The 18,575-nt window shown below is 41.7% G+C and overlaps 1 protein-coding gene across 9 annotated transcripts in view; it reads left to right on the forward strand.

Moving 5' to 3' along the window:
* WDPCP (WD repeat containing planar cell polarity effector) overlaps window positions 1–18,575 on the forward strand; it is a 720,444-nt gene that overhangs the window by 123,684 nt on the left and 578,185 nt on the right. For all 9 annotated transcript variants that reach the window (XM_054547452.2, XM_054547455.2, XM_054547454.2 and 6 more), the window contains one exon: window positions 3,603–3,697. The gene's annotated coding sequence lies outside the window, so the exon portion shown is untranslated. The remainder of the gene's footprint in view (window positions 1–3,602; window positions 3,698–18,575) is intronic.

Below are 18,575 nucleotides of genomic sequence, written 5' to 3' on the forward strand. Positions count from 1 at the left end.
TATCAAATTCCAAAATATTTTATCACCCCACGAAGAAAATCCATACCCACTTACCACAAGTCCCTAGAAACCATCTATCTGCTTTCTATCTCTATGAATTCACCCATTCGGGATATTTCATATAAATGGAATCATCCCATATGTGACCTTTGTGTCTGGCCTCTTTCCACTTAGCCTAATGTTTTCAAGGTTCATCCATGTCACAGCATTCTTTTTTTATGACTGAATAATATTCTATTGTATACATATACCACAATTGGTTTATTCATTCATCTATGGATGGACACCTGGGTTGTTGCCACCTTTGACTATTGTGAATTGTGCTGCTATGAACATTTGTGTACTATTGCTTATTTGTTGTTTGTTTGTTTGTTTGTTTTGAGACGGAGTCTCACTCTCTCACCCAGGCTGGAGTGCAGTGGTACAATCTTGGCTCACTGCAACCTCCGCCTCCCGGGTTCAAGGGATTCTCCTGCCTCAGCCTCCCGAGTAGCGGGACTACAGGCACGTGCCACCAAGCCCAGCTAATTTTTTGTATTTTTAGTAGAGGCAGGGTTTTACTGTGTTACTCAGGATGGTCTTGACCTCCTGACCTTGTGATCCTCCCGCCTCGGCCTCCCAAAGTGCTGGTATTTATTTGAATACCTGTTTTCAGTTCTTATGACTGGAATTGCTGCGTTGTATGGTAATTTTATGTTTTACCTTTTTAGGAACTGCCAAACTATTTTTCTATATTTTTGAAAGAGAAAATCCACAGCATTAATGAAATGAACTTGTCTTATAAGGGAGGTATAGAACCTGAGGAGGATTTTCTGAAGAATAAAAGGAAGGCCAGGTGTGGTGGCTTAAGCCTGTAATCCCAGCATTTTGGGAGGACAAGGTGGGTGGATCACCTGAGGTCAGGAGTTCGAGACCAGCCTGGCCAGCTGGCCAAGATGGTGAAACCCTATCCCTACTAAAAATATTTTTAAAAATTAGCTGGGCATGGTGGCGGGTACCTATAATCCCAGCTACTCAGGAGGCTCAGGCAGGAGAATCACTTGAACCTGGGAAGCAGAGGTTGCAGTGAGCCAAGATGGCACCACTGCACTCCAGCCTGGGCAACAAGAGTGAAACTCCGTCTCAAAAAAAAATAAGAATAAAAAAGATACATAGTTGTTGGCAGCGAAGATATTTTAGCCGACTGTCCTCTGCTCCTGAATAGACAGAACCAAAATATACTTGGAACAACAACAATGACAATAACCACAATCTCTATAAATATCAAGGGAAGGAATCTCAAATTAGCCGCAGAGCCCAGTTAAGTTTTTGCCATGTTGTTTCTCTGAGATACTTCAATCAGCACAAATCAATTGCCCTTTGGCTATGTTCCTACTATAATTAACCTCAAACCTAATGATGAGAATTGGTTTAAATGAAGAAGCCAATTCTGATGAGGTATATTCTAAGGAAAACCTGAAAAACATTCTAGTTGGCAGAAGTCAGGTTTGTGCCCCTTTCTTCTTGTCAGCATAAGTATCTACCCTTTGAGTGTTTGACTAATGTTAGCAAATTAATTACCGTTTAATTATGATGTAGAAAGACATCTACCTATTTTCCAGAAACTGCTACTCTGTTATGGGTAAATTGGTTGAAGATTAATCTAATTTGCCTATTGTAGAAATAGGCTGGACTTTAAAAAATTCATGCCTTATGTTCAGTTTTCAGAATGTTCCCATAGACATTGCCTTTTATATGACATTGCTATTGAAGATGTAGTGGAGCCCTGAATGATACTCATCCTACAGTGCCAATGAAAGGCTGTAGGAGACAATTCACGATTCCTATCCCTCTATGCTTGATAAAGCTGTGCTGGTCATAAAATGAACTTGTCTTGGTAAGGGAGGTACGGCCCTCAGAACCTGAGGAGGATTTTCTGAAGAATAAGAGGACCCAAAGGGGTGTGTATGGAATGGAGATGTGTGATGGAATTGAAACTGTAACAGGATCAAAATGGAAACATTAGAAACAAAGACCTCACTCTTTCTTGGAGGTTTTGTTCAAGTCAGTATAATTGAGATAATATGCCCACATAGTGCACCCAGAAGATGAGCTCATCCATTGTGGATCCTGCCATGTTGTAATTCAGAATTACTCCTCAAAATTACAAAGCTGTTACAGTCTGAGTGGCAGCGTTGCCAGAGAATGAATCCTCAGAGAACCCTGGCTAGCCCAAGTCAGAGGAACCACTCCTTGGCTGCTAATCCACTGTGTCTATAATAGTTCAGCCCTGATCCCTGACATTATGCTGCCTGAGTCACATGCTCTTGGAGAAGATGACATCAGGTTTAAGTAGAAAGGTCAAAAGAGGACAGGGAGGCAGGGCAACTTGGGTCTAGGCAGATGAACCCTCGATCAGATTACTTAGAAACAGATTAATGAGAACACACTACAGGGGGTCTCACTGTCTTCACACAGAAAAAGACTTCTCCTTGAGGAGGGCTCACAAATTCCTGAGAGTAATGATTATGCCTGTGGAGAAACAAAATATCCTTGAAGTGGAATTTTTGAACCCACTTATATATAATTGGTCGTGGCAGACAGGAGAAAGCCGGACGCTGCAGGCTTCAAACATATTCAGGAAGACGTAGTTAATAGAATAATTCATATTAAAATCTTAAGTCTCAATCTCTCCTTATCCCAGGTTATCACTTTAAGATATTAGGCTAGTTAGATCTCTAAAGTTTGATTAACATTTTCCAAGGACAGGAGAAATTATTCTTGGTATGGGAGTTGATATTCCTCTTTCAGTAATTTATCTCCTTGAGCTATTACAAAACACTGAATATATTGCTACTTTTGATATTTTCAAAAAATATTGGAAAATGCATCTGATGCAAATTGGTAACTCACGGCAATATTTTTGGATGATACCTGGGTTCAATGCCCACATGAGCTGAGCCCAAGCTCCACATTATATTGTGGAAGTTGTCAGGTGATATCCTTTCAGCTGGCACACCAGGCCCTTCCTTTTCTCACCAGAGCAGAGAACAAATTTTTGGTAAACGTGCAAAGCTCATATGACTAATGAGACTTGGTCTGGCCCCTAATGAGATTCAAAGTCCCATTACACCAAAATAGAAATCAGAGCATCACATCAACCTTGTGAAAGCCCCAAGAACTATTCTTCTCTCTAATATAGGAAGAATGAATTGCACAACCTCAATAAAAAAAAAATCCTTAAATGTTGCCATACTCACTAAATCCTGCATTCTGATCCCAGCAGCAGTAGCAAGGGAGTTTGTGGGAGGGCCCAGTTTCTCCAGTATCAATCCAAAAGGTCAGGAATGTGTTTCAGCTGCCATCAGGAAAGTACTATCAATTTACCACACATAGGGTTTACCTAACCCATTAGAAGCTATTTCTGTTTTGTTTGTTTGTTGGTTCGTTTTAAAAACTTGTGTCTTGCTCTGTCACCTAGGCTGGAACATAATGGCACCATCACAGCTCACTGCAGCCCAGACCTTCTGAACTCAATGGATCTTCCCACTTTAGCCTCCCAAGAAGCTAGGACAGTTGCACACCACCAGACCCAACTAATTTTGTTTCGTTTTGTTTTTTAGGTAGATGGGGTCTCACTATGTTGTCCAGGCTGATCTTGAACTCCTGGGCTGAAGCGATCCTCCAACCTCGGCCTCTCAAAGTTCTGGGATTATAGGTATGAGCCACTGTGCTTGGCCTAGAAGCTATTTCTGTAACCCATTTATTCCCAGATTCCCAGTCTATGACTACAATGGAAAGTATCCTTCCATTTCATACCAAAAATATTACAGTATTCTCTCCTGCGAACCCACTTGCTGGAAATTCACCTCTCTCAAAGTGGTTTCAACTATATGTGAAACTTTACTGGTGCTACCTTATATTTGCTCTAAAACAGAGCTCTCCCATGCTTTCTCTCTCATTTTTTCAACTCATTGTTTTGACCTTCAGGAGAGCTCTGCTATCATGTTCTCATATCTACCCACTGAAGCCCACTGTTATCCTGACTTTAGCCTAAGGAAAAATAAACTTTTTCCTTTGGTCCAAAGAAAACATCCTGATAATGATTCCTGCTTTTTGTTGGGGCTAGGATGAAGATGTAATACCTTTTGGGCCTAGGGGTTCTTTACCTGGAGTTTCTTATCAAAATATGCTGGTTGTTTCCTTCTCTGAACTGCTGTTGTCCCTGTTGCCACTCTGACAAAAATAGAAGCTTGATGTTGCAGCTTCCCTGGGCACAGCTTACTCCAGCATGAGCCTGCCTTTTCATACCTCAAAGTCCAGGACCAAATAGATCCCTAATTCAGAGACAGGTGGAGGTCCCTCCTTCTACAGTCCATAGTTTTAGTTTATTTCCCACATGGGGATTATCCACTTCCAAGGATGACTGATAGTGGGAACATTCATTCTCTCAAAAGAAAAAGCCTACTTCCACCCAACCATTCAGCCCAACAGGTGCTCGTTGGCCCCAACAATACAATCACAAAATGGTCTAATATTCACCTCTTTCCCAAAGTCAGGGCTAGTGTCTTATCCATGGTCACTTTTTAAACATTTGTATTTTCTACGCTTATTATTTCTTAGTTACAGAGATCTCTTGGTCCATTAATTAGTACATCAGTCAGGGTTCGGCATGGGTCTGGAAAGAGAGGGCATACTCCATGTGGGCAATTGAGAGTAGTAAAGGCACTATCTACAAGGCCCGAGCAAGGTTTGCAGAAATCAGCAATAGCATATAGTATCTGGAATTTGCAACAATGAGGGGCTATTACTGCTCAAAATTCTGAAATGGAAAGGAGAAGATATGTTTACCAGAACTCACAAAGCATATGGAGAGAACTGTGTGACACAAGTGCTAGCTTTCAGTAGACAAACTCAGCCAACCTTGGGCACCCTGGTGGGGAGGAAGCTGGGGAATAAATACCCCGATCTCACTTTCCTCCATTTTCCACTCTCCTGCCACAGTGCTGCTCATCCCCACCCCACTCACCAAGCCCATCACTAAGCCAGAAGGCAAAGGTGCTTGTTGATGTGGTCAGTGTAGATCAGCCTCCTAGGACCAGAGCAGGGTAGAAAAGGACAAAAAGTAGATCCGGAGGGGCAAAAGAAGTTACCTAATGAAATTTCCTATTGTGAAACTCAAGCTTTTTTTTCTCAATTTATTTCTTAAAAGTTGCAAGAAATCTTCTAGTGTTAGCGTAAGGATACTACAATTAGATTCACCTCATTTTTGCTTCTTGATTTTAAAAGCTTTAACCATGTGCCTTCTGAATCATTGCTTTCACAAACCCAAAAGCTCTAATCATTTTTGTTGTTCCCTACTCAGCAGTAGCCCTTCGTCAAACATTTTATTGTAACTCTCTGCTCCTGAATATCTTCAATAATTGCCTTAAGGTTCAGCAACAAAAACTGCATACATTATTCTAGAAGCATACATCCCAAGGTAAGAATGGAAAATACGCTAATTAAATCATGAGAACTTTCAGGACAATAAAAGTTAAAATAAAATTTAAGGAAATAAGAAAATATAGAAATGTTAAGAATTGAAACAATTTAGAGGCAGTTAGGAATTATTAGGAATTAGCACCACATAGACCAGAGACTTAAATTCATAGCAGGCCTTGGGGTAGAAGTTTCCATAAGTTTAATGTACTTCTGGTAGCTTGAAATTGATTCTATTTATTGGGAATATTTTGCATAGCATAATCCAATACCACCCATGACTAGATATGAAATGTGCATGAATCTAGCCCCCAAATAAAATCTCAAATATGATAATAGCACCAAAGACTGAAGGGGATGGGACTGAGGGTAAGAATGGAGGAGGGAAAAAGCAGCTAAATTTTCCATTCTTTCTTTTTGAGACGGAGTTTCGGTCTGTTACCCAGGCTAGCGTGCAGGGGCATGATCTTGGCTCACTGCAACCTCCGCCTCCAGGGTTCGAGTGATTCTCTGGCCTCAGCCTACCTAGTATCTGGGATTACAGGCATACATCACCATGCCCGGCTCATTTTTTTTTTTTTTTTTGGTAGAGACAGGGTTTCACCGTGTTGGCCAGGCTGGTCTTGAACTCCTGACCACAAATGATCCACCCCCCTCAGCCTCCCAAAGTACTGGGATTACAGGCGTGAGTGCCCGGCCAAATTTCCCATTCTGTTTAAGAATGGTAGCTATTGGCCGGGCGCGGTGGCTCACGCCTACAATCCCAGCACTTTGGGAGGCTGAGGCGGGCGGATCACGAGGTCAGGAGATCCAGACCATTCTAGCTAACACGATGAAACCCTGTCTCTACTAAAAATACAAAAAATTAGCCGGGAGGGTGGAGCCAAGATGGCCAAATAGGAACAGCTCCAGTCTAGAGCTCCCAGCGTGAGAGACGCAGAAGATGGGTGATTTCTGCATTTCCAACTGAGGTACCGGGTTCATCTCACTGGGGAGTGCCGGATACTGGGTGCAGCACAGTGGGTGCAGTGCACCGTGCGTGAGCCGAAGCAGGGCGAGGCATTGCCTCACCCGGGAAGCACAAGGGGTCAGGGAATTCCCTTTCCTAGTCAAAGAAAGGGGTGACAGATGGCACCTGGAAAATCGGGTCACTCCCACCCTAATACTGTGCTTTCCCAACGGGCTTAACAAACGGCACACCAGGAGATTATATCCCGCACCTGGCTTGGAGGGTCCTATGCCCACGGAGCCTCGCTCATTGCTAGCACAGCAGTCTGAGATCAAACTGCAAGGCGGCAGTGAGGCTGGGGGAGGGGGGCCCGCCATTGCCCAGGCTTGAGTAGGTAAACAAAGCAGCCAGGAAGCTCAAAATGGGTGGAGCCCACCACAGCTCAAGGAGGCCTGCCTGCCTGCCTCTGTAGGCTCCACCTCTGAGGGCAGGGCACAGACAAACAAAAGACAGCAATAACCTCTGAAGACTTAAATGTCCCTGTCTGACAGCTTTGAAGAGAGTTCTCCCAGCACACAGCTTGAGATCTGAGAACGGGCAGACTGCCTCCTCAAGTGGGTCCCTGATCCCTGAGTAGCCTAACTGGGAGACACCCCCCAGTAGGGGTGGACTGACACCTCATACGGCTGGGTACTCCTCTGAGACAAAACTTCCAGAGGAACGATCAGGCACCAGCATTTGCGGTTCACCAATATCCACTGTACTGCAGCCACCGCTGCTGATACCCAGGCAGACAGGGTCTGGAGTGGACCTCCAGCAAACTCCAACAGACCTGCAGCTGAGGGTCCTGACTGTTAGAAGGAAAACTAACAAACAGAAAGGATATCCACACCAAAAACCCATCTGTATATCACCATCATCAAAGACCAAAGGTAGATAAAACCACAAAGATGGGGAAAAAACAGAGCAGAAAAAGTGGAAACTCTAAAAATCAGAGCGCCTCTCCTCCTCCAAAGGAACGCAGCTCCTCACCAGCAACGGAACAAAGCTGGACGCAGAATGGCTTTGACGAGTTGAGAGAAGAAGGCTTCAGAAGATCAAACTACTCCAAGCTAAAGGAGGAAGTTTGAACCAATGGCAAAGAAGTTAAAAACTTTGAAAAAAAATTAGATGAATGGATAACTAGAATAACCAATGCAGAGAAGTCCTTAAAGGACCTGATGGAGCTGAAAGCCATGGCACGAGATCTACGTGACGAATGCACAAGCCTCAGTAACCAATGCGATCAACTGGAAGAAAGGGTTTCAGTGATGGAAGCCAAAATGAATGAAATGAAGTGAGAAGAGAAGTTTACAGAAAAAAGAATAAAAAGAAATGAACAAAGCCTCCAAGAAATATGGGACTATGTGAAAAGGCCAAATCTACGCCTGATTGGTGTACCTGAAAGTGACGGGGAGAATGGAACCAAGTTGGAAAACACTCTGCAGGATATTATCCAGGAGAACTTCCCCAATCTAGCAAGGCAGGCCAACATTCAAATTCAGGAAATACAGAGAAATCCACAAAGATACTCCTTGAGAAGAGCAACTCCAAGACACATAATTGTCAGATTCACCAAAGTTGAAATGAAGGAAAAAATGTTAAGAGCAGCCAGAGAAAGGTCAGGTTACCCACAAAGGGAAGCCCATCAGACTAACAGCTGATCTCTCGGCAGAAACTCTACAAGCCAGAAGAGAGTGGGGGCCAATATTCAACATTCTTAAAGAAAAGAATTTTCAACCCAGAATTTCATATCCAGCCAAACTAAGCTTCATAAGTGAAGGAGAAGTAAAATACTTTACAGACAAGCAAATGCTGAGAGATTTTGTCACCACCAGGCCTGCCCTAAAAGAGCTCCTGAAGGAAGCACTAAACATGGAAAGGAACAACCGATACCAGCCACTGCAAAAACATGCCAAATTGTAAAGACCATCAAGGCTAGGAAGAAACTGCATCAACTAACGAGCAAAATAACCAGCTAACATCATAATGACAGGATCAAATTCACACATAACAATACTAGCCTTAAATGTAAACGGGCTAAATGCTCCAATTAAAAGGCACAGACTGGCAAATTGGATAAAGAGTCAAGACCCATCAGTGTGCTGTATTCAGGAAACCCATCTCATGTGCAGAGACACACATAGGCTCAAAATAAAGGGGTGGAAGAAGATCCACCAAACAAATGGAAAACAAAAAATGCAGGGGTTGCAATCCTAGTCTCTGATAAAACAGACTTTAAACCAACAAAGATCAAAAGAGACAAAGAAGGCCATTACATAATGATAAGGGATCAATTCAACAAGAAGAACTAACTATCCTAAATATATATGCACCCAATACAGGAGCACCCAGATTCATAAAGCAAGTCCTTAGAGACCTACAAAGAGACTTAGACTCCCACACAATAATAATGGGAGACTTTAACACCCCACTGTCAACATTAGACAGATCAACAAGACAGAAAGTTAACAAGGATATCCAGGAATTAAACTCAGCTCTGCACCAAGCGGACCTAATAGACATCTACAGAACGCTCCACCCCAAATCAACAGAATATACATTCTTTTCAGCACCACACCACACCTATTCCAAAATTGACCACATAGTTGGAAGTAAAGCACTCCTCAGCAAATGTAAAACAACAGAAATTATAACAAACTGTCTCTCAGACCACAGTGCAATCAAACTAGAACTCAGGATTAAGAAACTCACTCAAAACTGCTCAACTACATGGAAACTGAACAACCTGCTCCTGAATGACTACTGGGTACATAACAAAATGAAGGCAGAAATAAAGATGTTCTTTGAAACCAACGAGAACCAAGACACAACATACCAGAATCTCTGGGACACATTCAAAGCAGTGTGTAGAGGGAAATTTGTAGCACTAACTGCCCACAAGAGAAAGCAGGAAAGATCTAAAATTGATACCCTACCATCACAATTAAAAGAACTAGAGAAGCAAGAGCAAACACATTCAAAAGCTAGCAGAAGGCAAGAAATAACTAAGATCAGAGCAGAACTGAAGGAAATAGAGACACAAAAAACCCTTCAAAAAAATCAATGAATCCAGGAGCTGGTTTTTTGAAAAGATCGACAAAATTGATAGACTGCTAGCAAGACTAATAAAGAAGAAAAGAGAGAAGAATCAAATAGACACAATAAAAAATGACAAAGGGGATATCACCACTGATCCCAAAGAAATACAAACTGCCATCAGAGAATACTATAAATACCTCTATGCAAATAAACTAGAAAATCTAGAAGAAATGGATAAATTCCTCAACACATACACCCTCCCAAGACTAAACCAGGAAGAAGTTGAATCTCTGAATAGACCAATAACAGGCTCTGAAATTGAGGCAATAATTAATAGCTTACCAACCAAAAAAAGTCCAGGACCAGATGGATTCACAGCCGAATTCTACCAGAGGTACAAGGAGGAGCTGGTACCATTCCTTCTGAAACTATTCCAATCAATAGAAAAAGAGGGAATCCTCCCTAACTCATTTTATGAGGCCAGCATCATCCTGATACAAAAGCCTGGCAGAGACACAACAAAAAAAGAGAATTTTAGACCAATATTCTTGATGAACATTGATGCAAAAATCCTCAATAAAATACTGGCAAACCGAATCCAGCAACACATCAAAAAGCTTATCCACCATGATCAAGTGGGCTTCATCCCTGGGATACAAGGCTGGTTCAACATATGAAAATCAATAAACATAATCCAGCATATACACAGAACCAAAGACAAAAACCACATGATTATCTCAATAGATGCAGAAAAGGCCTTTGACAAAATTCAACAACCCTTCATGCTAAAAACTCTCAATAAATTAGGTATTGATGGAATGTATCTCAAAATAATAAGAGCTATCTATGACAAACCCACAGCCAATATCATACTGAATGGGCAAAAACTGGAAGCATTCCCTTTGAAAATTGGCACAAGACAGGGATGCCCTCTCTCACCACTCCTATTCAACATAGTGTTGGAAGTTCTGGCGAGAGCAATCAGGCAGAAGAAGGAAATAAAGGACATTCAATTAGGAAAAGAGGAAGTCAAATTGTCCCTGTTTGCAGATGACATGATTGTATATCTAGAAAACCCCATTATCTCAGCCCAAAATCTCCTTAAGCTGATAAGCAACTTCAGCAAAGTCTCAGGATACAAAATCAATGTGCAAAAATCACAAGCATTCTTATACACCAATAACAGACAAACAGAGAGCCAAATCATGAGTGAACTCCCATTCACAATTGCTTCAAAGAGAATAAAATACCTAGGAACCCAACTTACAAGGGATCTGAAGGACCTCTTCAAGGAGAACTACAAACCACTGCTCAATGAAATAAAAGAGGATATAAACAAATGGAAGAACATTCCATACTCATGGATAGGAAGAATCAATATCGTGAAAATGGCCATACTGCTCAAGGTAATTTATAGATTCAATGTCATCCCCGTCAAGCTACCAATGACTTTCTTCACAGAATTGGAAAAAACTACTTTAAAGTTCATATGGAACCAAAAAAGAGCCCACATCGCCAAGTCAATCCTAAGCCAAAAGAACAAAGCTGGAGGCATCACGCTACCTGACTTCAAACTATACTACAAGGCTACAGTAACCAAAACAGCATGGTACTGGTACCAAAACAGAGATATAGATCAATGGAACAGAACAGAGCCCTCAGAAATAACGCCGCATATCTACAACTATCTGATCTTTGATAAACCTGACAAAAACAAGAAATGGGGGAAGGATTCCCTATTTAATAAATGGTGCTGGGAAAACTGGCTAGCCATATGTAGAAAGCTGAAACTTACACCTTATACAAAAATTAACTCAAGATGGATTAAAGACTTACATGTTAGACCTAAAACCATAAAAACCCTAGAAGAAAACCTAGGCAATACCATTCAGGACACAGGCATAGACAAGGACTTCATGTCTAAAACACCAAAAGCAATGGCAACAAAAGCCAAAATTGACAAATGGGATCTAACTAAACTAAAGAGCTTCTGCACAGCAAAAGAAACTACCATCAGAGTGGACAGGCAACCTACAGAATAGGAGAAAATTTTTGCAACCTACTTATCTGACAAAGGGCTAATATCCAGAATCCACACTGAACTCAAACAAATTTACAAGAAAAAAACAAACAACCCCATCAAAAAGTGGGCGAAGGATATTAACAGACACTTCTCAAAAGAAGACATTTACGCAGCCAAAAAACACATGAAAAAATGCTCATCATCACTGGCCATCAGAGAAATGCAAATCAAAACCACAGTGAGATACCATCTCACACCAGTTAGAATGGCAATCACTAAAAAGTCAAGAAACAACAGGTACTGGAGAGGAAGTGGAGAAATAGGAACACTTTTACACTGTTGGTGGGACTGTAAACTAGTTCAACCATTGTGGAAGTCAGTGTGGCGATTCCTCAGGGATCTAGAATTAGAAATACCATTTGACCCAGCCATCCCATTACTGGGTATATACACAAAGGATTATAAATCATGCTGCTATAAAGACACATGCACACGTATGTTTATTGCAGCACTATTCACAATAGCAAAGACTTGGAACCAACCCAAATGTCCAACAATGATAGACTGGGTTAAGAAAATGTGGCACATATACAGCATGGAATACTATGCAGCCATAAAAAAGGAAGAGTTCATGTCCTTTGTAGGGACATGGATGAAGCTTGAAACCATCATTCTCAGCAAACTATTGCAAGGACAAAAAACCAAACACCACATGTTCTCACTTACAGGTGGGAATTGAACAACGAGAACACATGGACACAGGAAAGGGAACATCACACACTGGGGCCTGTTGTGGGGTGGGGGGAGGGGGGAGGGATAGCATTAGGAGATATACCTAATGCTAAATGACGAGTTAATGGGTGCAGCACACCAACATGGCACATGTATACATATGTAACTAACCTGCACGTTGTGCACATGTACCCTAAAACTTAAAGTTTAATAATAATAAAATAAAATAAAATAAAGTAAAAAAAAAAAAATTAGCCGGACATGGTGGTGGGCGCCTGTAGTCCCAGTCCAGCGGGCGCCTGTAGTCCCAGTCCGGCGGGCACCTGTAGTCCCAGCTACTTGGAAGGCTGAGGCAGGAGAATGGCGTGAACCCGGGAGGCGAAGCTTGCAGTGAGCCGAAATCGCGCCAATTCACTCCTGCCTGGGAGACAGAGCGAGACTCCGCCCCCTACACCAAAAAAAAAAAAAAAAAAAGAATGGGTAGCTATTAATTTTTGGTGTTGATGTAAAAATGTAGGCTTAAATATGTCAGGGCAACCATTAGCACTGTAAAGATGGGAATTAAAACTGTTTTAAATTCTACTTTTTATTGATATATACTAGGTGTACATATTTTCAGGGTATATATAATTTGTAAAGATCAAATCAGCATAATTAGAAGATCCATCACCTTAAATATTTGTCTTTGGCTGGGCGTGGTGGCTCACGCCTGTAATCCCAGCACTTTGGGAGGCTGAGGCAGCCGGATCACCTGAGGTCAGGAGTTCAAGACCAGCCTGGCCAACGTGGTGAAACCCCATCTCTACCAAAAATACAAAAATTAGCCGGCTGTGGTGGCATGCACCTATAATCCCAGCTACTTGGGAGGCTGAGGCAGGAGAATCGCTTGAACCTAGGAGGCGGAGGTTGCAGGGAGCAGAGATTGTGCCATTGCACTGCAGCCTGGGCAACAAGAGCAAAACTCCATCTCAAAAAAAAAATCGTCTTTTCTTCATGCTAGAAACAATTGAATTATTCTCATCTAATGATTTTGAAATATACAATAGATATTGTAAACTATGATCATCCTATTTATCTATTGAACACTAGGTTTTATTTCTTCTTTCGAACTGTATATTTGTACCCATTAGTCAAGCTCTCTTCATCCCCTCACCCCACACTTTCTGGTGCCTATGGTAACCAGCAATCTATTCTCTATTTCATGATAGTCACTTTTTAAGCTCCCACATATGAGTGAGAACATGTGATATTTGTCTTTCTGTGCTTGGCTTGTTTCACTTAATATAATGACCTCCAGTTCCATCCATGTTGCTGCATGTGACAGGATTTCATTCTTTCTTATGGCTGAATAATGTCCTGTTGTGTATACATAGCACATTTTCTTTATCCATTCATCCATTAATGGGCACTTAGGTTGGTTCCATATTTTGGCTATTATGAATAGTGCTGCAATAAACTTGGAAGTGCAGAAGTCTCTTTGATATGTTGATTTCATTTCTTTTGGCTATATATAAGTAGAAAAATTACTGAACATATGGTAGCTCTATTTTTAGTTTTTTGAGGAACTTCTATACAGTTTTCCATAGTGGTTGTACTAATTTACATTCCCACCAATGGTGTATGAAAGTTCTCCTTTCTTCACATCCTTGTCAGCATCTGTTATTGCCTGTCTTTTTGACAAAAGCCCGTTTAACTGGGGTGAGATATCTCGTTGTGATTTTGATTTGCATTTCTCTCATGACTAGCAATGTTGAGCATTTTTTTTCATATTCTTATTGGTCATTTATATGTCTTCTTTTGCGAAATGTCTATTCAGATTTTTTGCCCATTTTTAAATTGGATTATTTGTTGTTTTGCTATTGAGTTGTCTGAGCTCCTTATATATCCTGGTTATTAATCCTTTGTCAGATGAGTAGTTTGCAAATATTTTCTTCTATTCTGTGGATTGTCTCTACCTTGTTGCCTCCTTTGCTGTGCAGAAGGTTGATGTAATCTCATTTGTCTTTTGTTTTGGTTGCCTGTGATTTTGAGGTCTTACACCAAAAATTCTTTGCCAAGACCAATGTCCTGGAGTATTTCCCCAATGTTTTCTTCTAGTAGTTTCATAGTTTCAAGTCTTAAATTTAAGTCATTAATCCATTTTATTTGATTTTTGCATATAGTGAGAGATAGGGGTCTAGTTTCAATCTTCTGCCTATGGTTATCCAGTTTTTTCAGCACCTTTTATTGAAGAGACTGTTCTTTCCCCGTTGTATGTGCTTGGTGTCTGTGTTGAAATGAGTTGGCTGTAAATACGTGGATTTATGTCAGCGTTCTCTATTCTGTTCCATTGGTCTGTGTGTCTGTTTTTATGTGAGTACCATGCTGGGTATCAAAACTTTTAAACACTGTATGTGAGAGAAAAAGAATAACAAAATTTTACCATTTAGAAAAAAATCAGTAAAGGAAAAAATGTTCAACACGAAAGCATAATGAGTAGGAAACATAAATTACAATGACAGGCATACCACATTTGTCTTCGTTATCCATCTGTAATTCATTTTTGACCCCTCTCTCACTCTCCATGTCTGTGCAGTTGACTCACTTGATTTTTCCTTGGAAAAGTCTTGTGTCCGACCCTTTCCATTCCCACTACCACTTCTCTAGTTCCCTGGAGCCTGTACTAATTAAGTAGCTCTAGCACAGCATTTTTTTCTTTTTCTTTTTTGAGACAGGGTCTCACTCTGTCGCCCAGGCTGTAGTACAGTGGCGTGATCATGGCTCACTGCAGCCTTGACCTCCCCAGGCTCAGGTGATCCTCCCACTTCAGCCTCTCAAGTAGCTGGGACTACAGGTATGCACCACCATGCCTTGCATTTTTTGTATGAGGTTTGGTCAGGTTGCCCAGGCTGGTCTCAAACTCCTGGGCTCAACCCATCCATCTGCCTCAGCCTCTCACCGTGCTAGGATTACAAGCGTGAGCCACCATGCCCAGCCCACAGCATATTCTACCTTGGCCTTACCCACAGCAGTGAGCAATCTTCATAAAACATAACCTCACAGCCCTGCTCAAAAAGCCTTCAGGAGCTCCTCATTTCTCACCATCTACCCTCTTAGCTGGTTTTTGAGACCTTATATAATACTATCCCAGTTAATTGTGTTTTGTCAATTCTAAGACACATTTTTTTTAAAAGACCTTTGAAACATCTCTGAAATCAGAGTGCATGTTACAATCGATGGCAATCATGGTGTCTTAGATTCAATATTTCTTTTCCCAGTTTGCCCTGGCTACAGGATACCTCTATGCTAGAAAACAAGACTTCTCACTTTGTTATGCCATGACTCATTCTTTTATAGCTCCAAACTTTTGTTTAGACATCTCCCTCTGTCTGGGTATCCCTCTTCCTCTGCCTCCCTTAACATATCTCCCTGTAAAAATCAGCTCATCTTTAACAAGGCCCAGCTCAAAGGCCAGCGCCTCAAAGACTGCTTTATCCACCACCTTAGTGGGAACAACCGTCCCTCTGAATCCTCTCAGTTCCTTCTTTGTAAGTCTAGCATCTGTTATCACATAGTTCTTTTTAGTTAAATACCTGCATCCAGATTCGGTCCTGCAAATTGCTTGAGTGGACAGCTAAAATTGTGACATTATATGAAAGAACATGGGTTTCTTTCACGAGGACATTTTGAATAATTTCATTACAATCTGTGAAGTACTGCCATTACAGAACTCAGTGAGAATCCTGCTTTAAACTGCCCTCTAGAGGTAGTACATTATCAGTGAGCCAGAGAGAGACCTACAACCATGGATGGGTGAAAGACAGTGGCTGCTAACCAGCTGGGAAGGCGAGCTGCTGAGAGTATTTCTTCATCAGCAGGACTCACTAATTGGCCCTGTTTGTGGGAGTAGCTGTTGGAAAGGTCAAGCTTTGGGAAACCGTGTTGCTTGGAGATTGCCAGCCCTCTCCAGTTTGCTCAGATGAGTCACTGTGATGTCTTGGAAGGGTGGGGCCTGACTAAGTAATAGCTTCCCTCAGGAAATCCAGCCTGGGCTGGAAGTCCAGGAACTGTGGGTCATTTTCCAGGGAGATACTGAGCATAACCGCATCCTGTCAGAGGGTGTAGTCTGGGAAAAGAGGGCTACATGTCCATGTCATTGTCTGCAACAGGATTCTTCTCCATCACAGCTAATTTTGAACTCTCCCAAGCATAAATCTTTACTGCAATACATTCATAAAGCTCTATTCCCCGCTCCCTCTTTTTCTGAGTAAACTTCTGTGGCCGCGAGAAGATAAAAGTCATCTCAGGTGTTCTCTTGCTAGCCAGGAAATTCTGTGACTAAATTTTAAATGACTTGTGAATTTCCTGCTTAGTTCTGCTTCCTAGGGCAAATGCCATTTTCTGTAAGGGCCTCCCTGTTACATGACTTGACTTTCCGTAGGCATCCCCTCCAGCCTCAGTCTCTGCCAACAGAGGGATTAGATTCTAGAGGCTCCAGGTCCCTGCCAGCTTCAACATTCTAACATCTGCTTGGTGCTCAACATAGCTTGCTTCCCAGGCACTGAGTTTACGCATTAATGAGTTTGAAGTTCATTTCCCTCTGAGGCAAATCGGTTGGCATGATGTGATCTGGGGATGTCCTTTGAAAGCTTTCCATAGGATGTGACTTCTCTCCACGTCTTCATACCAGAAGACCTTGCATAAAGGTCACAATTGTTGAGCTGATTTCACCACAAGAAATCATTTTGTCTTAGAATTTTTTGCTCATTAAAAAAGGCGAGCACTTTGGGAGGCCAAGGTGGCAGATCACCTGAGGTCAGGAGTTTGAGACCAGCCTGGCCAACATGGTGAAACCCCGTCTCTAATAAAAATACAAAAATTAGCCAGGCATGGTGCTGCACATCCATAATCCCAGCTACTCAGGAGGCTGAGGCACGAGAATCACTTGAACCTGGGAAGTGGAGGTTGCAGTGAGCCGAGATCACGCCACTGCATTCCAGCCTGGGCGACCGGCGACAGAGTGAGACTCTATCTTAGAAAAAAAGTCATAGGCTGGGCATGGTGACTCATACCTGTAGTCCCAGCACTTTGGGAGGCCAAGGCAGGAGGATCACTTTTGAACTCAGGAGTTCAAGACCAGCCTGGGCAACATGGCAAAACCCCATCTCTACAAAAAATACAAAAATTAGCCTGGCATGGTGATACACCCCTGTAGTCCCAGCTACTCCAGAGGCTGAGGTGGGAGAATCACCTCAGCCCAGGAAGTCTAGGCTGCTGTGAGCCAAGATCACGCCACTGCACTCCAGCCTGGGTGACAGAGTGAGACTCTGTTTCAAAAGAAGAAATCATAAAGGTTTATTATAGAAAATATAGACATTATAGAAAATTATTAAAAAGGAAATAAGAATCACTTAAATGCAACTTCTCAGAGGTAATACTATTAACACCATGGCAGGCAACACAACAATTTTTCTTTGTGTGTATGATCATATGATTTTTTAGTGTTTGATACGGAATTGGAATCACACTTTTCAAACTGGTTTTTAGCCTGCTTTTCTCCTGTAATTATAAATGATTAACATTTCATTTGTCATTATGCAACAGTTCATAGAGTGGACTCTGGATGTAGCCTATCTGAATTTGAATCTTGGCTCATCATTTACTGTGTGACCCTTGGGCATGTCCTTTAACTGAAATAATTTCTGCAAATTCCTCATCTGTAGAATGGGGATAATAATGGTTCCTACTTCACAAAGTGTTGTGAATATTTAAGTGAATCAACATTTGCCAAGTACTTAGAACAATGCTGGCAGGTAGTGTGGGCTTTATGGGGCCCACACTACTACAACTACTATAACTACTACTACTACTACAGCTACTATAACTACTACTACATTTTCTTCTACAACATCATTTTAAGACTGAATAGGATTACATTGTTGGGTTGTGGCATAATTTATTTAGTCAAAGTCCCATTCTTGAATAGAGTGTTCTGCTTTTTTGGTATTATGAATAATACTGCAACAAATACCCTCTTCTGTAACAGGACAGACTATGTACCAGGTAAGGGAGGAATGCAGTGATGGGAGATGGAAGAACTATGTTTTACCTTCTTTGTTTTGAGCTTGGTGGAGAGGCAAATATTTTGATATCTCACTTTTGCCTGGAAGGCTGCTACTGAGAAACCATTTAGACTTTCTGGCATCAGCCAGTCAAATATTTGGTGGTCCTTGCCAAACTAAATCACCTGGATTCCTAACCTAAGATTCTGGTCAGAAAAGGATTCTTAACCACCCATGTCATATACTCTGGCTCTTTACCCAATTACCCAATTGCTGCCATGGATGTCTC

Source organism: Pongo abelii, chromosome 12 (assembly GCF_028885655.2).
Source record: "Pongo abelii isolate AG06213 chromosome 12, NHGRI_mPonAbe1-v2.0_pri, whole genome shotgun sequence".
NCBI lineage: Eukaryota > Metazoa > Chordata > Mammalia > Primates > Hominidae > Pongo > Pongo abelii.